This window comes from Canis lupus, chromosome 18 (assembly GCF_048164855.1).
Source record: "Canis lupus baileyi chromosome 18, mCanLup2.hap1, whole genome shotgun sequence".
NCBI classification, from domain to species: Eukaryota; Metazoa; Chordata; class Mammalia; order Carnivora; family Canidae; genus Canis; species Canis lupus.
This window is the reverse complement of record NC_132855.1, coordinates 50,849,236-50,873,964: the sequence shown is the minus strand read 5'-3', so window position 1 is coordinate 50,873,964 and position 24,729 is coordinate 50,849,236. Positions and strand designations below refer to the sequence as shown.

General features: G+C 35.7%; 1 pseudogene; it reads right to left on the bottom strand.

The window, feature by feature from the left end:
* Nucleotides 1-3,816: 3,816 nt before the first annotated feature.
* On the bottom strand, nucleotides 3,817-8,119 carry LOC140609377 (microtubule-associated protein RP/EB family member 1 pseudogene; annotated as a pseudogene).
* Nucleotides 8,120-24,729: the final 16,610 nt, after the last annotated feature.

Below are 24,729 nucleotides of genomic sequence, written 5' to 3'. Positions count from 1 at the left end.
ATTCAGAGACAATGCATTAGGAGAAAATGCAAAAGGAGAGCACATCTCTTTCACCCATTTCTCAGTGGGAGTCACTCTTAGCTCTAAGGCAAGCAACATGATTATAGTAGCATGGTGTAGAGGTTCTTCCTTCAAGACAAGAGCTAGTGGGAAAAGGGTGCTAGGATTGCTCTGTTTAATAAGAAAAATAACTCAAAGAATCAAAGAGTTAAGAATGATTATGCACTTGTATTAGAGTTCTCCAGAAAAAGAGACCAATAGGATATATATCTAAAATAAAGTTTATTATAAGGAACTGGTATATATGACTATGGTGGCTGCAAAGTGCCATGGTCTCCCTTCTACAATCTGGAGACCCAGGAAAGCTGGTGGTATGGTTCAAAGACCTGAGAACCAGGAGCCAACGGTATAAATTTCAGTCTGAGTCTGAAGGCCTGAGAAGAAGGAGCAGAGAGGGCAGAAGAAGAGTGATTCCCCATCTCATATAGTCAGAGGGAAACATAGAGAAAGGGGGAGATGGAGAGAGATAGAGAGGGAGGGAGACACAGAGGGAGCAAATTCTCTCTTTCCCCACCATTTTTTTTTTTTTCTATTCAGGCCCTCAATAAATTGAAATGGGGAGGTCAATCCACTTTACTCAGACTGCCAATTCAAATTCTAATCTCTTCGAAAATATTCTTACAAATATACTCAGACATAATATTTAGCCAGATACCTGGCCATCCTTTAGCCCCCTCAAGTGACATATAAAATTCTCCATCACAAGTCTATACCTTGTCACGCTGGAACATCTCTTTAAACTATATTTAATCTCTAAATAATGGCAATAATGAGGTCATAGTTCCACCATAGTTCCATAATGCAACTATTCTGCATACAACTAAAATGCCCTAAACCTTCCCTAGAAAAAGACGAAAAATCTGAGTGGTTTATCCTTCTTGATATCTTATAACTTAAATATTAGGATACAGTATTAATAATGCTTAAATACTATGATATAAAATTCAATACATCTTATGTTATATAAAGGGATAAGAGCAAGAAAAAAAGGATATTTTATAACTATCTATTCAAATGTGTTCAGAACAAAATAAAGAGAAATACCCATGATAATTACAACCCTCATTTCTATAACTGGTCATATGGTTGTAGCTAGTATTTTAACATTCTTCCAGTACACATTCCATATTCCCTTTGCCTTCAGAAAGCACCTCAGCTGTTCATGGTTTTTTCCTGGTGAGGTGACCCAAACCTTCATTCTTGACAAGTCTGAGTCAATGGTATTCCCACAGGTACTGGGTTGTAATTTCTACTGACCTTGTTCCCATGGCAAGGTAATACTGAGACAGCCTAAGGGATCTCCTGTACTCCAGTCATACTGTTCCTCACAGTATCTATTGCGGAGTAGTAGTCCAATTTCTCCTTGGTAGTCAGGATAAATCACCCTAGTCAGCAAAGCAACTCTCTTCTTTGCCTGTTAATTCAGAAGATGAGAAGTCCAAAGCAGCTGGGCAGCAGTCCTAACTTCCAGTTTAGTGGAGTCACTGTTATATCTCCTGGTGGAATTATTCTTCGCTCTGGAATCTTTAGAGCAGGAAAGCATATGTTCACAGGAATAGAGAGTAAAAATTTTTCTAGTGAACCTGTTAATCCTGGCTATGGAAGAAACAGTACCATATACTTGTTGCTAATTCAGAATACACAAACCTTTCTGGAGAACACTGCCCAGCCTTGCAAGGTATTGCATCTACCTGGTGTTGTAATAAGTCTTCAAAAGACTTTTCCACTGTTCTATCAAGCCAGCTGCTTCAGGACAGTGAGGAACATGGTAAGACCAGTGAATTCCAAGAGAAAAGCCAACTACCACACCTCTTTTGCTGTGTAGGAGCAATCCTAGGTGGAATACCATGACAATGAATAATGCATTCTGTAAGTCCATGAATGTCAGTTCTGGCAGAAGCATTGCATTCAGAGAATGCAAGTCCATATCCACAGTAAGTCTCTATTCCAGTAAGAAAAACCCTGCCACTTCCACGGTGGAAGCAGTCCAACATAATGAACCTATCATAAGGTAGCTGACTGATCACACTAGGAAATGGTGCCTTTCTGGGGACTCAGTGTTGGTCTCTGCTGCTGGCAGAGTGGGCATTCAGGGACGATCATAGCCATGCGGCCTTGATGAGTGGAAGTCCATATTGCTGAGCCCATGCTTGACCTCCATCCCTGCCACCATGACTTTATTCATGAGCTGAGTGGTATCCACAGACTATGTCATCCTATCCACTTAATTACAATTCTTCCTCTGCTGAGATCACACTTTGGTAAGCATTCACATATAAAACAAATTCTTCATTTTTTCCCTTCCATATATTAGGTATATCCACATACTTATTTTCTAGGTTTTCTTGTAACCAATATTCCAATAACATTCCTTCCAAGTCCCTGACCTTCCAGACAAACCACCAGCCATAGCCAATAAGTTGGTACATAAGCACATGTATGGCTGTTTCTCCCTCCAAGTGGAGTGAACAACCAGGAACGCTACTTGAAGTCCTGCCTGTTGGGAGGATTTACTTTCACCACTTATGCTTCAGGGATATTTCAGGAAAGAGTGGGGTGGTGCTGCAGCTGTCCACTTTTGATTGGTGCCACATATTGTACAGAATAATCGGCAAACCAGTCCAAGGCCTAGCCTTCCTCACAAGGAACTCACCATGAAGCCACAGATGCAGCGTGGGAGAGAGAAGGCAGCATAGCAGGAGTTGGAAAATGGGCATTTGAGCCACTTCCTCACATCATCCTATTTATGCCTTGAGGGTGTGTTTGGGTCCAATCACTTACATTTCACTTCAACTCATGATGGAGTTTGGCTGTGCACACCCAACTCATGGCTTAATGGGTCAAATAAGAATGTATAATGGGTAGCTCAGGCCACATAGTAACTTACTGGTCAATGGTGAAATGTCTAGTCTCAACCAAGGCCCAGTAGCAGCCTAAAGCTGCCTTGCAAATGGAGAATAGTTATCTGAGGATGATTTCAGGGCTTTGCTCCCAAATCCTGTGAACCTGTGCTGTGATTCACTGAAAGGGCCCTACCGAAGGCTCCAAATAGTATCCTTATCTGCCACTGACACGTTAAGCACCACTGGCTCTGCTAGATCATATGGCACAAGTGGCACAGCAATTTGTACAGAATCCTGGACTTGTTTCAGAGCCTTGTCCGATTCTGAGCTCTAATCAAAACTAGCAGCTTTTTGAATCACTCAGTAAATGTACTGGAGTAACACATCCAAATGAAGAATATGCTCTATATAAAATACAGATGCCCAAGAGGCTTTGCACCTCTTTTTTAGTTGTAGGAGGAGCCAGATACAACAATTTACCCTTTACCTTAGAAGGGATATTTCAGCATGCCCCATACCTTTGGACCCCCAGAAATTTCACTGAGGCAGAAGTCCCCTTAATTTTTCTTGCATTTATTTCCTACCATCTGGCTCTCAAATGTTTACCAGTAAGTCTAGAGTAGTTACTACTTGCTCACTAGGTCCAGTAAGTATAATATCATCAATGGAATGGACCCATGTGATAACTTATGCAAAGGCAAAGTGATAAAGATCTGTGCAAACTAAATTATGACATACGGCACAAGAGCTGATGTATAAATGAAATAGGACAGTAAAGGTGTTTTGTTGGCCTTGCCACCTAAAAACAAACTGTTTCTGATGGACCTTATTGACAGGGATGGAAAAAAAGGCACTTGCCAGCTCGATAGCTACATACCAGGTAATCAGGGGGTGTGTTAATTTGCTCAAACAATTAAACCACATCTGTCATAGCTGCTGCAATTGGAGTTACCACCTGGTTCAGGCTATGATAATCCACTGTAACTCTCCAAGATCCATTTGTCTTCTGTACAGACCAAATAGGCAAGTCGAATGCGGATGTGGTGGAAATCATCAACCCCGTAAACTTCAAAGCCCCTTGAAGTGAAGTGTCACTACTCACTGTAATCCTTCCAGGAAAATGGAATTACTTTCATTTACCATATTCCAAGATAGAGGCTGTCCTAAGGATGTCCACTCAGATCACCATAAGAGTCCTAACTGCACAAGTCAGACCAATGTGGGGAGTCTGACGGCTGCTGAGTATATCTATTCTAATTATCCATTCTGAAATGCAGAAGAGAAATCCTCAAAAAGGATTGTGGAACCACTGGGCCCACTGTGACATAGGCCTAAGCTAAAATTACATTGATCACCTGACCTCCATAATGCCTACTTTAATTGGTAGATCACAGTGATGTTTTGGGTCTCCTATAATTAGTGTTAGTGCAGAGCCAGTGCCCAGGAGTCACTGAAATTCCTGATTATTTTCTCTTTCCCATGTACTTTTACCCCAGTAAAAGGTCATAGGTCACTTTGGGAAAAGTTAGGAGAATGATTAACAATATAAATTATTTGTAGTCTACTGGTGTCCTTCCTCAAGGAGACCTGGCTTCTCCTTCATACAAGGGCTTTTATGTCTATAAATGGATTCAAATCAGTAACTGATTGAGTGATTCTGACTTTGTTTTTATGGTTCAAGTTAGGCTTCTGTTCACTTGACCCCGACCTAAAACTTCTCTGCTTATACAGATCAAGTAAGAATTTATTGGGCTTATCTGCTTCACTTCTAGAAACACCATGATCAATTAGCCAGTTGCGCTTCCCTAATGATCCTCCTATGAGTGCCGCCAAGGCCAGTGGGCAGGAGTTGGCCACTTTGAAATAGACACCACAACTGCCTCCCGGAGAACTTTTTTTTTTTTAAACTTATTTTCACAGCTGATAAAGGACAAGTAAGTGTCTGTGCCAGCAAGGTGCAAGGCAGCTAAAAATTCATTTAAAAGGAGAACAAACATTAAGAAGAACAAACAGTTCCTAGAAATTTGTCACCAACTGAGGTATGTGAAGTTCAAAACTGTTCTTCCTTTCTCTTTTCCAGTCTCTTCCTCTCATTGCCTCAATGCTATACATTACTTTTAAAGCTTTTGTCTTTTTTTTTTTTTGAGATTTTATTTATTTATCCAGGATAGACACACACTGAGAGGCAGAGACATAGGCAGAAGGAGAAGCAGGCTCCTTGCAGGCTGCAAGGAGCCTGATGCGGGCCTCAATCACAAGACCCAAGGGATCATGACCAGAGCTGAAGGCAAATGCTGAACCACTGAGACACCCAGTGCCCCAAAGCTTTTGTGTTTATTGAAGAGAATATACCAAAAACTAAAACTTGGTGTTATAGTGAATATGTCTGGAATTGAAAGAAGAGAAAAAAACATAAACCGTATGTAACCCCAAAATTTTATTCGTTGTCATGCCTTCATAAAAATAAGAGCATAATATTTACAACATTCCACAAATTATTATTATTTTTTTCTTGAAATAAAGAATTTTATTTAGAAACTGTTTAAAGTAGAAAAAAACCCTGTCAAGAAAGACCAGGCGGAAAATGGGTTCCCAATAAAATGGAATTTTAGGGCAACAAAAGTCTAAAAGGCCACAAAAGAGAAATAGCACCACTGTTATTTGAACAATAGCTAGTTACTTGCATTTTTTGGCATTGTTAATCACTGAATCTGGGTTTTCCTTTGAATTCCACACAGAGCATGCACTATACAACAATTTTATCATAAAATATCTGCTTTCTACATACATTTTAGGACCAGCTACCACCAGGAACAAATCAATACAAATACATCAGGGGCTGAACAATCTCAGTAGTGGGTGACACACATTTTGCAGAATTCTGCCAAACAAAGGAACTGAATAGGCTAGGGGCAAAGCAATGAGGAAGAGTTAAGGAATTAAATATTTTAAATATTAATAATTAATTCAGACACGGTACTTATCTTCTGCAAAAGAAAATTAACATTTAGTAACATGCTAACGAATTTTATCTCCAAAGAGATTAGTGCACTGGCAAAGTATTCCGATAACAGTGGAGGGCGGTGGACAGCAGGTACCGAAAACAGCCAGCCTTGCAGATCCTAAGGTAGCAATGGCCTTCACTGGTCACTCCCTTTGCCAGAGGTCTGGAAAGAACTTGCGGCGTGACTACCTGCCTGCTGAACTTACACTCTAAGCAGCAAACTTTAAGGAGCCAAAGAGGAGTCCCCAGTGGGCATGGGGAGCAGAGAAGAGAAACATGTTCAACGTAAACTTAAAAGACAGTAAAATGGGACATGACCCCCATTCAAATTCCAGAGATCTGGGCAAGTCCCCAAAAGTAGTTGTTAGATTTAGAAACTGGACATACCTCATTTCCCAAAAACACAATACATAGAAATTTTAGGGGTAACTGGAAAAATCGTCAGAGAAATGTTCAATGAAATTCAAGCTCTTCAACGCAAACATCTCAGGGCTGAAACATGCCCTCTATTCATCCAGGCAACAATGCCTCTTGCTTCTTAGAGGAGAGATACGATTGGTCAAGGACACCAAATGGCTTTACAGAGCAACTTTTTAAACTTCCCTTTTGAGCCAAGGTCTAGACACTTCAAGGATTCAAGCAGCCCTGCAAGGCCTGTGAACAGCAGATTCCAAAGGTCCAGAGGTCTGGGTCCTCCTTCCCAGACACCATATCAAACATGTAAAATCTCCTGTCATGGTACATTTTATATTTTGAAATATGGAAGCATATTTTAAATACTCTTAAGGCATTTATTTATTAAAACGTTCTCTGCCAAGATTTCACATTAGCTTAAAACTCAAATCAGTCTTTACATATCTCTACTGAGGACTCCACCTCAGTGTAGGACATAAAAGCACCTTCTCCAGCAGTGAGTGTTATCAGCATCCACACAGTGAGCCCCATGGTCAGCCTCTCTGTTCCCCAGGTGACCCAACTAAATGCTAATACTGCTCTGCTACAGGGTAAAAGCTCCTAACTCAAACTCATTGGAAAAGGGGTGAAACTTCTGCAAAGTGCACTTTAAGCAGAGGTACTGTTTGCTCATGAAAAGAAACCAGTGAGTCCTCTAAGAATAATAAAAGGGGATATTTTACAGTTAAGCACATGATTTGGAGTGAAGAATTCGGATGTTGCTCTGCTGGTCCAGGCTGTTAATAATACTCTTCTTGTTCCGGGACCCCTGGGTGGCGCAGCGGTTTGGCCCCTGCCTTTGGCCCAGGGCACGATCCTGGAGACCCGGGATCGAGTCCCACGTCGGGCTCCCGGTGCATGGAGCCTGCTCCTCCCTCTGCCTATACTTCTGCCTCTCTCTCTCTCTCTGTGTGTGACTATAATAAATAAATAAAAATTAAAAAAAAAAAAGAAAAATACTGTTCTTGTTCCTCCTGTGGGCCCCCTTCATCAGATATCACAGAGCCTTCATCTGTGGCATAGAGAATGTCCACAATCTTCTGCAATATAGGGTTGTTTTCCCCTTCTTCTCCTGGCAAATCAATTCAATGTTTCTTAGCTTTCCAAAGTAGAAATCTCTCTCTCTTTCTCCAAGTCTTCAATGGTGTTTCAATACATTGACCTGCTGCATCAATTCAGCTGCTTTATCATCCCTGTTGCCCACACCAGGATTTTTTCGCACCACACTCAGGCCAGCCTTAGGGGTTGCAGTAGTTCTGTGCGTTGCAATGGGCCTGTGTGGAACTGCACTGCTAGAGCTGAGAGGTTTCTTCGGTTTGTTCAGAGCTGGAGCAACAAGGGAGGGAGCCACTGCAGTTTCTTGACCTTGTCTGGCAGCTACAGGGTCATAGTCTTTTCCATCATAGTTTGCATCAAAAAACTTCTTGAACCACTGAACAAATTCGAAATTGTCCTGAAACTTTCCTTTTACTAATTGGTCCACAGGAATTATTTTGTCAACATCCATTCTCTTAAAACCTGCTTGTAGTATTTTGAAATTCTGGATGTATTCATGCTCTAGTTTAGCCTGGAATTTCACTTTCTTCAAGGCGATGGAGCCAGGGAATAGCATGTCCATAAACTGACAATAGGCAGCCCCTGAGCACAACTGTTCAATCTTTATCAGATTCAGCTGCAAAGACTCATTGATCCAGGCCAGCGTATCATGTCGACTTAGGTTATCACTGGTGACGGACGTTGAGTATACGTTCACTGCCATCTTCGGCTCCTGGCGGGACCACGTCCACTGCCTGTGCCTGGCTTCGGTTCTGTCTTCGTCTGGTTCAAACCACCCGACCAACATTTCACAGATTATTAAAACGATGTTTTTACTTCAATGAATGGCATTAAAATTGAGTATCTTAAAGTAGTAGATAATTTTACTCCTTTCTTGTATTTGAATCAAATTATTTCCTTAAATGGTGTATTACTTAAATATGTATGACATGCTATTAAGAGGCTTTGGCTCAATGTATTACTTATTTATTTCATTTGTTTAAATTTATAGTATTTATTTTAAGTATAGTTTATATTGTGACATTTTATTTTTATTTTGCTTATTTGGACACTCAAAAATGTAAGTTCTTCTTAAAACAATATCAGTATTTTATCTATTTTTCATCTCAACTATGTTTTACCTGGATGCTTTAGGATACCTGGATATTTATCAAAGATGCACATTGGGAAGAAGATAAGTGTGTGAAGTAAATATGTCCTGTTTATGAGTAATGTTTGCACTAGAAAAATTTTGGGGAAAAAAACTTGACTTTTAAAGTTCTGATTTCCTTGGTTATCAACATTATCATCCTTTACTAAATGTATTTCTTGTGACATATATGTAAAATAACACATTTCTGGCTGTGTTACAAGTTTATAATATAGTTTACTATATTGTTTTACATGTATGCTGTGCATCATTTAAAATATTTTAGTTAAGAACAGATATAAATGTAAAATCTACACTTTTAATAACTAAAAACTGACAATTACTCTATACTCTTCTATTTAGAATTTTGCCTATCATGAGCTTTTATTACTAGTAGGTAAATTTATTAATGGATAGGAAGTTTGGGGTTTTTATTGGGATCTTACTTGCATTTTATTTTGATTTTTTGATGTAATAACAGCACTGTTTTACAAAAAATATGATACCAATCTTCAAAATGTAAGAAAATAGTTAATAAACCCAAACTATACAGAGTATCCATCTCATATCAAAGATATAGAGTCACATAAAAAATTTTTATAAAGTGACTAAATTTAAAAGAAATAAATTCTAGTTATTATTTTTAAAACATGACAAAAACAAAAAATATTTACCTATCTGGATTAATAGTACTATTATTTCCGTCACTTTGCAGGAGCAAAATATTTTTTATGGCTACAGCCATAAAATGAAATAGCATGATTATGTGCAGTTGTGCTTCCTTAGAAATACCTTTTATTAAAATATTTGGCAAGTGAATAGGTTCTGGAGTCAAAGATCTTAACAGACCTGCAGTATGATCAATGAAGAGGGAGTCAAACACAAAAGGCAATGATTATTTATCACTGACATATAACTTTAGATCTGTGAATGCCTTTGAAATATTTTATTTTAAACTTCTTATAAAGAAGTGTTAGGTAGGTCAATATAATTATTTTTGTTGAAAAATGGAACAAACATATGCTCTGGTATTGGCTTCAGGGAAACTCATTTGGCTAGCCAGAGGAAAAACAGGGAAGCAGGGTAAATTGTGCAAAATTCCAACTATAATTCTGCACTGATTTCAATTACCTCATTTTTTTTTTCTCTAAGAAAGATTCAGACAAACCATAGAGACTCTTAATCATAGGAAACAAACTGAGGGTTGCTGGAGGGGGGCGAGGCTGGGGGATGGGGTAACTGGGTAATGTAATGAGCACTGGGCATTATATAAGACTGATGAATCATTGATCTCTACCTCTGAAACTAATAATATAGGATATGTTAATTAATTGAATTTAAATACAAATATAAAAATAAAATGATGCCATCAAAAACAAACAAAAAAAAAAGATTCAGTTTGTCCATAATACAGTGATTTGACAATATTATAAAGCTGAGGCTCACTTAGGAGTTCAGATCCTTTAAAACAATTCTTAACGCATAATTCTCAGTTAGTTGAGTTTTGGTTGATAAAGTTTTGGAATATAGATGAGGTCCAGAGCCAACGACAAAGAAAGAATTCCTGAGATGTCTTTAGTGCAAAATGGTGGTTTTATTAAAGTATGAGGAATGGACCAGTGGGCAGGGTGAGTGGCTGCCCAGGTCTGTGAGGCGTGGTTGATTATATAACTGGGAGTTGGGAGGGGTTTGAGGATAGCGTACTCTCTAAGGAATTTCAGAAGCAAGGTTTCCAGGACCCTGAGGGCTAGCTATTGTTGGGAAAAGGTCACTTATTACCATCTGATAAAACCTGAGTCATGAGACCCTTCAGATGTTTATCAGTGGGCAACCTGCTTAGGGGATGAATGCCAAAACGTAACTTGAGGGTTTAGAGATAAAGGAAGTTTCTAAAGGAATTTTTATTTATTAAAGTAGACTCACAAGATCCTGGGAGTTGGGCTAAGATTCCCTTTTGCCCTTAGTAAAGTATGAACATCGAGGCAGTAGTTGAGTTCCTAGAGGAAGGTCACTCTGCCTGTTTCAAGGACTTGTTAATATGCTTTGTCCTCAGCTAGTCCTCTCTTCCCCCACCAGTAATGTTAGTAAGCCAGCTTTTACCTAAGGCAGTCATTCTCAAAATCTGCATGTTAATAATCATCTGAAGAACTTCGAAAACTTCAATGCCCAAGCTTTGCCCTGGTGTGTCCGTAGACATGAGATCCAAATATGAGTGTTTTTAGAAATATCCCCCAAATGATTCCAATTGCAATCACATTTGATCACTGTTAACAGACACTAGACAAAACACTCACTTGAATCAAGAAGTAAATCACACGGAGTCAGAATCAATCCTTACCTATAAACAGGAAATGCTTTTCCAAATACATGGCTAATCCTACACTTCACCTAACTATAACTGAATCATAGAATGTTAATGTTATACCTGATGTTAGATGTGATTTTATTTTCTTACTGATTATAGCTGACATGGGCTGTGAGTTATCTGTATTTTTCTGTAATAAAGATAATTCTGTTTTTTTCTATGAAAAAACATGATCAAATGATAGAATTTATTTTCTTTCTTCTTTGTTACATTTTCTTTTCCTAAATATTGCTTTCATTTCGTTTTTACACCACATAATTTATTCTGTCTAGGACATCTCCATCCTTTAAGACACTATTTATCCAAATGCAAACTGTGGACAAACTGCATCGGAATAAATAGGATTTAAAAAGCATATTCAGGGCAGCTCCAGGGGCTCAGTGGTTTAGCGATGCCTTCAGCCCAGGGCATGATCCTGGAGACTTAGGAACGAGTCCCACATCAGGTTCCGGGCATGGGGTCTGCTTCTCCTGCCTGTGTCTCTGCCTCTCTCTCTCTCTGTGTGTGTGTGTCTTTCATGAATTTTTTCTTAAAAAAAAAAAAAGGATTAAAAAAAAAAAAAAAGGATTCAGGAGTCCTACCAAAGAACGATTTGAAAGAACTTCTAGAGTAAGACCTCATTTACAATTTATATAAGAGGTGATTTTTATGCACATGAGAACCACCACTTGCAGCATTCCTCATACTCGAAATCTCACTTTGTGCAGAAGAGCAAAATCATTAATAAGAAAGGTTTGAACATAAAATTACTGACCAATATAACTTTCTTTTGTTTTCATCCTTCAGTAGCTCAAGGTAATCCATATATTTTTTTTTCCCCAGGGCTGCCAATCATGGCTGTCTGTCAGCTGATTATATTGCTCCTAGTGTGCTCGTTTTAGTAATAATTGGGATTTTTTTAAGACTTTATTTATTTATTCATGAGAGACAAAGAGAGAATGAGAGAGAGAGAGAGAGAGCAGAGACACAGGCAGAGGGAAAAGCAGGCTCCATGCTGGGAGCCTGACGTGGGACTCGATCCTTGGACTCCAGGATCAGGCCCTGGGCTGAAGGCAGCGCTAAACCGCTGAGCCACCCAGGCTGCCCCAATAATTGGGCTTTTATGCCCACCTGTCTGCTCCCCACTTGTATCCTCTGATGTGTTCAGGTATCAATATTTAGTGTTTGTTATCAGCAAATCTAAACCCTTGTAGCACAATAAAATCAACTGATAAGGTTTTAAAAATTGCTGATGCCTTAGCATGACTTCCTAGATCACAATTAAATTCCTTTGGGATGAAACTCAGGCTCTTTATTTACTTATTTTTAAATCTTTGCTGATTATAATAGGCAGCTATAGATTAAAACCACTGAGCTACTTGTTAGCACAATAGTTTGGACTCCAATTTTATCAGGAACTCCAGTTTTTGGTTGATTATGATTTCAAGCCTCAGATCTAAGGTATAATTACTTAGGAATTAAGGCATGATAGATACGTAGCCTTACCGCACAAATAGTAGCATACTGGAAAGAATAATAACATCTTTCAGTTTGAAAAGTCCTGTTTCCAAGTTGCTATTACATCCATCTTCAGAATTTATTGCCTAGGGGTTGCAGATGGTAGAGTGCTACTTAGAAGAGACACCCTGTTGGGAAAACCACATTGTGGTGCGATTAATAACCAGAGGAGTTTTATCCTCCACACTCTATTAAGTTTTCAGTTGAAAACATCTCTATTGACTTAGGAGGTTAACTAACCTTATTAACTTAATAATATATAAAATACATTTACTTTTTAACAGGTTTTATTTAAACAGATGTTGAAAAATATTTTTACCAGGGGCAAGTCACTGGACACTCAGTCTTATTGTTCTTAAACAAAATATTTCAGTATCCTGTGGTATTGTTTTACCATATCAGATAAGAAAACTGATTCTTCAAAGCAGATATTTCATTATTTTTGTCGACATTCCATCTGACAAATCAGCAGTGACCAAGAAGTATGAAACTTTGCTACAGCAGCATATGCCTTTATATTGTTTCAGATCCTATGGATTTAGAAATTCAAGATTTGCTTCTTAATTACTGCTAAAAGAAATGCATGGATTTTAAGCAGTGTTTTAGATTAGTTTTTAAAAGATCTATGAAGCTATCACTCAAACAAGATGCAGTACATTTCCATTCTTTTTTTTTCTTTTTTCTTTTTTTTTCTTTTTTTTTTAAATTTTTTTCTTTTTTTTCCATTCTTTCCAACAGAAAGATCCTCTGTGCCTCTTTCCTTCCCATGATATTATCTAATTTGAAATACCATGGATAAATTTTGACTTTGGATCCATGCAATATATACTTATTTTTTCTGGCTTTTTTTCTCTTATAAATTTTTTAAGATTAATATCATTAATATCTCAAATAAATTCATAAATAAATAAATCTTAATTTTTTTTGGTCCAGTCCTTCTGGTTCATTAAAGTGGTATTTCATCATTAATGTAATTAATTTAATTAAATTAATTCATGATTGATTTAATATGCATATTGACTGTCTTGAGCATCTTTTCATGTGATTATAAGTTATTTGTAACTTTTGAAGTGTGTATCCATACCTTTTATCCATTTTATATTCAGTTATTAATCATTTTATTATTGATTTGTATATGTTACATATTTGGATAAATGCTCAGTCAGAATACATTTTGGGATATGTCCCTCAGTATTCTGTTTTTTTTTTTTTTTTTAAGATTTTATTTATTTATTCATGAGAGACACACACACAGAGAGAGAGAGAGAGAGAGAGAGAGAGAGGCAGAGACACAGGCAGAGGGAGAAGCTGGCTCCATGCAGGGAGCCCGATGTGGGACTCGATCCCAGGTCTCCAGGATCAGGTCCTGGGCTGAAGGTGGCACTAAACCACTGAGCCACCAGGGCTGCCCAGTATTCTGGTTTTGTATTAATTTTATTAATTTTTTTTTGGTGAATAGATATCTAATTTTTTGTTGTTGACTAATTTTTTATTTCATTTTGTTTTATAGTTTATGATTTTTGTTTCCTGTCCAATAAAATATACTCCTTGTTTCCTCTAAAATCTTATGGTATTTTGATGTTTTGAAGGGTTATAGGAGAGCTTCATTTATTTCTAATATGGATATCCAGTATTTCAACATTTGTTAAAAAGATTTTTCTTTCCATATTGGATTTAGAATCTTTGTCAAAATCAGTTTATTGAATATGTGAATATAAGTTTATTGAATTTGAATAAGAATGTCTATTTTTGGACATTCTACTTAATTATACTTCTGTAATTCCATATACCAATATATCACTCTCTTTTTTTAATAGTTTCATAATTCTTGAAATCAAGTAATTATATCCTTAGATTTTTTTTTAAGTTTAAAGAAAGCTGATAAGTTAAAAGAAAGCTGAATTAGTTATTCTATATCCTCATTTTTTCCACATAAGTTACAGAATTACCATGTCTGTTTCTTCAAAACAAGTGACCAGAACTACATATCAATTTGGGAGAAAAGTCACCTTAACAATATCAATTCTTCCAATTCCTAAACTTGATACATTTGATACTTGATTCATTAATTTAGGTCTTTATTAATTTCTCTCAGTAAAGATTTGTAGGTTCTAAGTTAAAGTCATTTCACATTAAAAAGATTTATTCCTAGACATTTGATTTTTATGCTAACATATTTTACATTAAAAATTTCATTCCAATAATATAGAAACAAAATGGATTGCTGTGTACTGTCTTCTGACCTTATTAAACTCCCTTATACATTTTAGTAGTTTGTATAAAGAAAATTTTTATCTTAAACATTGACAATAATGTCTTCTGTGAATGAAAAGATTTGCCTCATGTTTTCTAATATTTACAACTTTCTTTATCTTTCCTTAGTATATGGGTTAAAATCTATAGAAAATGTTTAATAGAGATGGCAAGAGAAAGTATCCTAGCCATCTCCTTGAACTTAGGAGGAAAGTGTTTATGTCCCAACTTTATAGTGTTGTTAAGTGTAGATTTTTTATAAATATCCATTATCAGACTGTCAGGCTTGCTGACAGTTTTGTTATTGTATTATTTTTTACATAACAGTACATAAAAAGTGAATTTTTCAAGGTTTTTGGAGGCAGTTATTGAGATAATTACATAATTTCTCATTTATTCTAATTTGATCTATTTATTACATTTAATTTTCTATAACTAAACCAAACTTAAATTTCTGGGATAACACTGCTTATTTATTTTATTATTGTTGATTTTTATTTGCTAGTATTTTAAGAAATTTTGTATCTATATCCAAGTGGAATAGTGTTTTCTAATGTTTTTCTTGTATTACTTTTCATGTTTTGAGATATGAATTATGCTGGCCTACCTTAGTCTATTCAGGCTCCTATAGCAAAACACCACAGATGAGATTACTTGTGAATAACAGAAATATATTTCTCACAATTCTGGAAATTATAAATCCAAGATCACATGACACCATGGTCAAATGAGGGCACTTTTACAGGCTGCCAGAGTGTGGACTGTCACTGTGTCCTCTCATGTTGGAAGGGGTTATGGAACTCTGTGGGAGCGCTTTTCTAAGAACACCAATTCCATTTGTGAAGGCTCCACCCTCATGACATGCCCTCCCAAAGGCCCAATCTCCTAATATTTGCTGGTGGTTAGGATTTTAGCACATGAACTTTGTGGGAACACCAACAGCCCATAACATGAATTTCCCATTTTTACATTTGTTTGATATTTAGCAATTTGTTCTTTGTTCTTTCTTTTTACCTTCTCATGAGTGAAGTATTCTATTTCATCTCCTATCTTGATATTTTAGCTGTCTTTTTTTTTGGCTGTTTTTAGTGATTTCCATATGTATTTTTAATATATTTTTGTTTTAATTCCAGTATAATTAACAAACAGGATTTTATTACTTTTAGAGGTATAACATACTGATCAACAATTCTATACATTAACTCAGTGCTCATCATGGGAAGTATCTGTTTAATCCCCATCACCTATTTAACACATCCTCTCACCCATTTCCCCCCTTTTGTAAGTGTCACTTTGTTCTCTATAGTTAAGGTTCTGTTTCTTGATTTTACTTTTTTAAACTTTGCTCATTCATTTTATTTCTTAAATTTCACATATGAGTGAAATATGGTATTTTTCTCTCTGACTTATTTCACTTACCATTATACTCTCCAGCTCTATCAATGTCATTAGTAATTGCAAGATTTAATTCTTTTTATGACTAATAATATTCCCTTGCATATATATATATTCCATTGTATATGTACACACACACACACACACACACACACACCACTTCTACTCTCTCCTTTTATCTATCAATGAATACTTGGTTTGCTTTCATAATTTGGCTATTTTAAATAATGCTGCAATAAATATAGGGGTGCACATATCCCTTCCAATTAGTGTTTTTGTATTCTTTAATTAAATACCCAGTAATACCATTACTGGATCATAGGATTTTCTATTTTTAACTGTTTAGGGACCTCCATATTGTCTTCCATAGTGGTTGAACCAGTTTGCATTCTCACCAACAGTGCAAGAGGGTTCTTTTTTCTACACATCCTTACCTATACTTGCTGTTTCTTGTATTTTTGATTTTAGCCATTTGACAGGTAGTGAGGTAATAACTGACTGTGGTTTTGATTTGCATTTCCCTGTAATTAGTGGTGAGGTTGAGCATCTTTTCATTTGTCTGTGGGCCATCTGTATATCTTCTTTGGAGAAGAAGATGTCTGTTCATGTCTTCTACCCATTTTTTTTTTTTTTTTTTTTTTTTTTTTTTTACTTTTTGGTTTTGTGTGAGTGTGTGTTGTATTGTATAAGTTCTTTATATATGTTGGATACTAACCCCATGTGAGTATATGCATTTTTTATGTTACAACACTGTTGCTTCAAACAACATGCTACTACATCCATGGTGTAAAAAACTTATTCAAACTTTTATGCTTATGTTATTTTATTAGTTGTTTTTATGTATGCCATAAATGCTATATTATAATGTTAACACGATTTTTTAATCACTTATTAATCTTTTAAAGAAACTATGAAAAGTAACTATGTTTGCATAATACCAGTTATTTTCCATTTCCTGTGCTCTTCATTCTTTCTTACATATCCAGTATTTCATAATTTTACTTCAGCAAGAAGTACTTCTTTCCACATTCCTCATAGTAAAGATCTATTAAGGAGAAAATCACATAGCTTTCATCAGTCAGAGGACGATTTTGTGAAGATTATTTCACTACAGTTAGAATTCTATTTTTAGAGTTATATTTTCTTTTTTGGTACTTAAAACATTCAAATATTATTCATTATTTCTGGCATGAGTCAGTCTTTATTGTGTCATTTTTCTCCTATATATAAGAAGGTTTTTTTTCTTTTGATTTTATCTTGAAATTTAAGCAATTTAGCTGTGTGTGTGTGTGTGTGTGTGTGTGTGTGTGTTTGCATGTAAGAATGAGCCTATATATTTTATATTTATCTGTTTACATTTTTTGGGGGAATTCACTGAACTTCTTTGGGGTCTGGGTTGATTTTTTAAAATCAGTTTATCAAAGGCTCTTTTAGTCATTCTCTCTAAATATTTATTTTTTCTCCTTGTCTTACTTCTGTCCTTTTGCAACTCCAAATACATATATAGTAGACCACTTGATATTTTCTCTCATATCCTGGATGATGCCCTATTTCTTCTTCCCCTTTTATATTTATATTTCAGTTTGTATATTTTCTCTTCAATAATCCTTTACCCTATTGTATAGAGTCTTAAGTTAAGCACCTTCATTGAATTCCTATTTTCTGATGTATTTGTGTACATGTGTGTATGTGTGTGTATGTGTAATTTAAAAGTTTCTATTTGTTCTTTAATGTAGTTTCCATATCTCTGCTAAAATTCCCATAGCTTTATTCTTTCTAGCTTTCCCACAAAGTTTCTTTTTCATTTTTATTACAATAATTTTAAATTTGGTGTGATAATCCCAACATCTAGGATATCTTAATATCTGTTTGTAATGATCATTGCTACTCTTGACTATGGTCCACATTTTCCTGATTTTTTGTATGTTTATTATAATTTTTTACTACATGCTGGTTTTGTTGCATTATATCAGATAAATTAGATTTTAAACCAGAGTGTAATAAAAGATGAGGAAAAACACTATATCATAATTAAAGGCTCTATACAACAAGAACTAACAATTATAAACATTCATGCCCTTAATATGGGAACAGCCAATTATACTAACCAATTAATAATAAAATTAAAGAAACACATTGATAATAATACAATAAGAGTAAGGGACTTTAATACCCCACTCATTGCAATGGACAAATTATCTAAGTAGAAGATCAATAAGGAAACAAAAGCTTTGAATGACACACTGGATGAGATGGACTTCACAAATATATTCAGAGCATTCCATCCTAAAGCAACAGAATACACATTCTTTTTAAATGCACATGGAGATTCTCCAAAATAGAGCACATATTGGGTCATGAATCATGTCTCATCTGGTACCAAAATATTGTGATCACTGCCCACATATTTTCAGACCACAATTTTATGATACTTGAACTCAATCACAAGAAGAAATTTGAAAAAATCTCAAATATATGGAGGCTAAAGAGCATCCTACAAAAGGATGAATGGGTCAACCAGGAAATTAAAGAATTAAAAAAAAATCATGGAAACAAATGAAAATGATAACACAACTGTTAAAACTGTTGGAATGCAGCAAAGGCAGTCCTAAGAGGGAAGTATATACTAATACAAATCTTTCTCAAGGGTCTCAAATACACAACCAAACTTTATACCTAAAGGAGGTAGAGAAAGAAGAACAAGTAAAGCCTAAAACAATCAGAAGAGAATTAATGAAGATTAGAGCAAAAATCAATGAAATAGGAATCAAAAGAATAGTAGAATGGATGAACAAAACTAGCAGCTGGCTCTTTGAAAGAATTAATAAGATTGATAACCCCCTGGCCAGATCAATCAAAAAGAAAGGACCCAAGTAAATAAAATCATGAATGAAAGAGGAGAGATCACAACCAACAACGCAGAAATACAATTATAAGAACATATTATGAGCAACTATATGCCAACAAATTAGGCAATCTGGAAGAAATAAATTCATTCTTAGAGACATATAAACTACCAAAACTGAAACATGAAGAAATAGAAAACCTAAACAGACACATAACAAGCAAGGAAATTGGAGTAATAATCAAAAATTTCTCAAAAAAACACAAGAGTTCAGGGTTGAATGGCTTCCAAGGGGAAACATTTAAAACATTTAAAAAATGTTTAAACATTTTACCAAACATTTAAAAAAGAATTAACACCTATTCTGAAGCTGTTTCAAAATATAAATGAAAGGAAAAGTTCCAAACTCTTTCTATAAGGCCAGCATTACCTTGATCCCAAAACCAGACAATGACCCCACCAAAAAGAAGAATTACAGGCCAATATCCCTGATGAACATGGACACCAAAATTCTCACCAAGATAGTAGCCAAAAGGATCCAACAGTACATTAAAAGGATTATTCACCACAACCAAATAGGATTTATTCCTGGCCTGCAAGGTCATTCAATATCTGCAAATCAATCAATGTGATACACTACATTAATAAAAGAAAGGATAAGAACCACATGATCCTCTCAATAGATGCATAAAAAACATTTGACAAAGTAGAGCATTCTTCCTTGATTAAAGCTCTTTACAGTATAGGGACACAGGGAACATACCTCAATATCAAAAAAGCCATTTACAGAAAGTCCACGTGAATATCATTATCAATGGGGAAAAACTGAGAACTTTTCCCATAAGGTCAGGAACGTGGCAAGGGATGTTCACTATCTCTACTGTTTTTCAACATATTACTAGAAATCCTAGCCTCAGCAATCAGACAACAAAAAGAAATAAAATGCATCTGAGCCAGCAAAGAAATTGAACACTCACTCTTTCCAGATAACAAGATACTCTATGTGAAAAAGCCAAAAGATGCCATCCCCAAATTGCTAGAAATCATACAGGAATTTCATAAAGTAGCAGGATATAAAATCAATGCACAGAAGTCAGTTGCATTTTATACACTAACAATGAGACAGAAGAAAGAAAAATTAAGAAATTGATACCACTTACAATTGCACCAAAAAAAAAAATGTAAGATCCCTAGGAATAAACCTAACTAAAGAGGCCAAGGATATGTACTTAGAAAACTACAGAACACCCACGAAAGAAATTGGGGAAGATATAAATAAATGGAAAAATGTTCCATACTTATGGATTGGAAGAACAAATATTGTTAAAATGTGTGTGCTACCTAGAGCAATTTGTACATTCAATGTCATCCCTATCATTGGCCATCAAAATGCCATCAACTTTTTTCACAGAGCTGACAAATAATCCTAATATTTGTATGGAACCAAAAAAGATCTTAATAGCCACGGAATTTGAAAATGAAAACCAAAACTGGTGGCATTACAATCCCAGACTTCAAGATCTATTAGACTTCAAGATCTATTACAGAGCATTATGTAATTATCAAGACAGTATGGTACTGGCACAGAAAGAGACATGTAGATCAATGGAAGAGAATAGAGAACCCAGAAACAGACCTTCAATTCTATGATCAACTAATCTTTGACAAAGCAGGAAAGAATACGCAATGGAAAAGAGACAGTCTCTTCAACAAATGGTGTTAGGAAAATTGGACAGCTACATGCAGAAGAATGAAAACGGACCATTTCTTTACATAACAAGGAAAATACAGACCCAAAATGGATGAAAGACCTAAATGTGAGACAGGAATCCATCAAAATCCCAGAGAAGAACACAGACAGCAACATCTAAGACCAAGACTGCAAGGTCTTAGATCTCTCCAAAGGCACCTCTCCAAAGGCAAGGGAAACAAAGGCAAAAATGAGCAATCGGGACTTCATTCAGATAAAAAGTTTTTGCACAGTAAAGGAAACAGCTGACAAAACCAAAAGACAACCAACAGAATGGGAGAAGAGATTTGCAAGTGTTTTATCAGATAATTGGCTAGTATACAAAATTTATAAAGAACTTATCAAACTCAACAACCAAAAAACACATAATCCAATCAAGAAATGAGCAGAAGACATGAACAGACATTTCTCCAAAAAAAGGCATACAAATGGCCAACATATACATGAAAAAATGCTCAACATCACTTGGTATCAGGGAAATACAAATCAAAACCACAAATGTGATACCACCTCACACGGCTCAGAATGGCTAAAATTAACTACTCAGGAAACAAAAGATGTTGGTGAGGATGCAGAGAAAGTGGAACCCTCTTACACTGTTGGTGGGAATGCAAACTGGCACAGCCAATCTGGAAAACAGTATGGAGGTTCCTCAAAAAGATAGAAATTGAGCTACCCTATGACCCAGCAATTACACTACTGGAGATTTACCCCAAAGATACAAATGTAGTGATCCAAAGGGACACCTGCACCCCAACGTTTATAGCAACTATGTCCACAATAGCCAACCTATGGAAAGAGCCCAAATGTCCATTGACAGATGAATGGATAAAGAAGATGTGGTAATATACACTACTGAGCCATCAAAAAGAATGAAATCTTGCCATTTGTAGTGATGTGGTCTCTTATGGGGGACACCTGCATGGCTCAGTGTTTGAGTGTGTGCCTTCAGCTCATGGTGTGCAGAAATCTCACAGAGGAAGACACAGACATGGCCAACATGCACATGAGAAAATGCTCCGCATCCTTTGCCATCAGGGAAATACAAATCAAAACCACAATGAGATACCACCTCACACCAGTGAGAATGGGGGAAATTAACAAGGCAGGAAACCACAAATGTTGGAGAGGATGTGGAGAAAGGGGAACCCTCTTGCACTGTTGGTGGGAATGTGAACTGGTGCAGCCACTCTGGAAAACTGTGTGGAGGTTCCTCAAAGAGTTAAAAATAGATCTGCCCTATGACCCAGCAATTGCACTGCTGGGGATTTACCCCAAAGACACAGATGCAGTGAAACGCCGGGACATCTGCACACCGATGTTTCTAGCAGCAATGTCCACAATAGCCAAACTGTGGAAGGAGCCTCGGTGTCCATCGAAAGATGAATGGATAAAGAAGATGTGGTCTATGTATACAATGGAATATTACTCAGCCATTAGAAATGACAAATACTCACCATTTGCTTCGACATGGATGGACCTGGAGGGTATTATGCTGAGTGAAATAAGTCAATCAGAGAAGGACAAACGTTATATGGTCTCATTTATTTGGGGAATATAAAAAATAGTGAAAGGGAATAAAGGGGAAAGGAGAAGAAATGTGTGGGAAATATCAGAAAGGGAGACAGAACATGAGAGACTCCTAACTCTGGGAAATGAACAAGGGTTGGTAGAAAGGGAGATGGGTGGGGAGTGGGGGTGACTGGGTGATGGGCACTGACGGGGGCACTCGATGGGATGAGCACTGGGTGTTATTCTATATGTTGGCAAATTGAACACCAATAAAAAATAAATAAATAAATAAAAAGAAATGTAACTAGTATTCCTTAGGTGATTAGTGAATATTTTGTAAATAGATACTGAAGAAAATATACAAGATGTTGAGGAAAATTCATACTTAAAAATCTTTTTAAGAGATATATTAAATAGGATATTATTTGAAGAGAAAATTAGATACTTTCTGAACCCTGAAGCTTCATTATCCCTTATTCTTAATATTTAATTTGTTTTCTCATTACCGCTTAAACTTGAAGCTATTCAGGCAGCTAACAGATTCTTTTGTAAAACTATGAACATTATTATTACTTAAGAACTCATTTCAGCAATGCTAAAAATTAGTATGTATTTAATCAACAGGCAATTGAGAAGGATAGTTAAAACTCTTAAATTCAGAAGAAAAATTTGTAACTACTGAAGACATTTCCTTAGATACTGGGTTATTTGAAAATCTTCATTTTGGAAAATAATCATTCAAATTTTTATGAAAAACACATTAAATATATGTGTGTGTCTGTGTGTGTGTCCGTGTGTGTGTCTCTCTGTGTGTATGTATATATATATATATTTTGCAGTGATGTCAGGGCTAAAACCAGGGATAACCATTATGGTTATCTCTATTTGAAAGATAGCATGCTGGGTGTAACTATTACTCTGGATAGATAGTAAAAACTTGTGTAATTATTATTTATTTTATCTTACTAGTTTTGAGGAGGCACAATCTGTTGAGATCAGACCACCAAACCCCTACTGACAGGTTTTTGATGATTTCAGTAAATGGACATGAGAATTTAATGTTTTTTTTGTGGTGCATGTTGGTACCTTTGTAAAGAAAAACTGGGGGAAAATGTCCTGATTTTCTTTATTTCCTTTCAGAATTTTGCAGGAATATTTATTCATATTCCCCTTTAACTGCATTTAAAGAACACAAGAAAGATTTTAGGGTAAGATCAGCTTCAATTCTGTGAAAGAGGAAATACTACATCACAGATATAAAAAACTGCCACTAGGCTACAGGCACAATATTTATACTATTCTGCATATAAAATGACCCTATCTTATGTAGGAATTATATTACTGTCATTGAAGTTGTATTACTGTCATTGAAGCTGACTTTATAATTAATTTCTATTAAACAAGGATCTCTTTTGTTTTGTTTTGTTCTGGAGCTTAATGCAGGCTGAGGTTTGATGAAAAAATGTCCAAATATTTTAGCAGATTATAGCTCACATTTTTTCATCATACTATTTACATGATAATTCAGTAGTATTTTTAAGAAAATAGTTTTCTCAGATAAAATTAATAGACCTGAGGAGAGCCTCAGATGTAGCTATTCATGTTTAAAAGTGGATAATTTATACTTTAAAAAATCAGTGTATCATGTAAGTCTCTCAGTAAGAAGACAAGATATCTCTTAGATTATATCTATACAGAGATTGTTTCACTTATTTCATTCGAGTTAAATGGCAGTTTTAGTTGCATAACTAATTAGTTCAAATTAAGCAACTAATTGGTTATAATAGTAGTTGCCTAAATTGACTAATTAAATACTGAAAAATGAACAATTAATCCTCATGTGTCTTATATGTATTTAATGTATTTAATTCTGGCCACTCCTTTGCTTGTCTTAAAATAAATTTTAGTTTTCTGTTGTAATGAAACAACAACATATTTCAGGCTGCTTTAACTAAATACTACAGACCAGGTGGCTTAAACAACAAAAATTTATGTCTCACAATTCTGGAGGCTGAAAAGTCCAAAGCCAAGATATGAGCATGTTTGGGTTCTGGTGAAAGCTTAGTTTGCAGATAGCTATCTTATTATTGTAGACATACATGGCAAAGAGAGATATCTCTGTCATGTTTCTTATAAAGGCACTAATCCTATTCAGGAAGTCTCTGTATTCATGACCTAATTACTTCCCAGAGGCCCCACCTCCAAATACCATCACCAAGTACCATTAGGGCTTCAACATACGAATTTTGAGGAGACATAAACATTCACTCTATAGCAAATAACTTTTTTAACTGACATAAATTGACATATATTAGTCTAACATTGCCAAGGCAATTATATACTGGTACCTATGAAATACAATGAAGTACTCTTTATATAGTATTGAAGTTGCTTTAATAAATATCCAGACCTTGATATATACTGTGTTATATTACTTTTTAAATTTGGTCTATCCCAATAATTATATTTAATAAAACATTTTACCAGAAGCTAAAAAATAAGAAGCAGCATTTAGGAGAAATCTCATGGTAGGTTAATTTTCAGGTTTAGAAAAACAGAAAATAAGA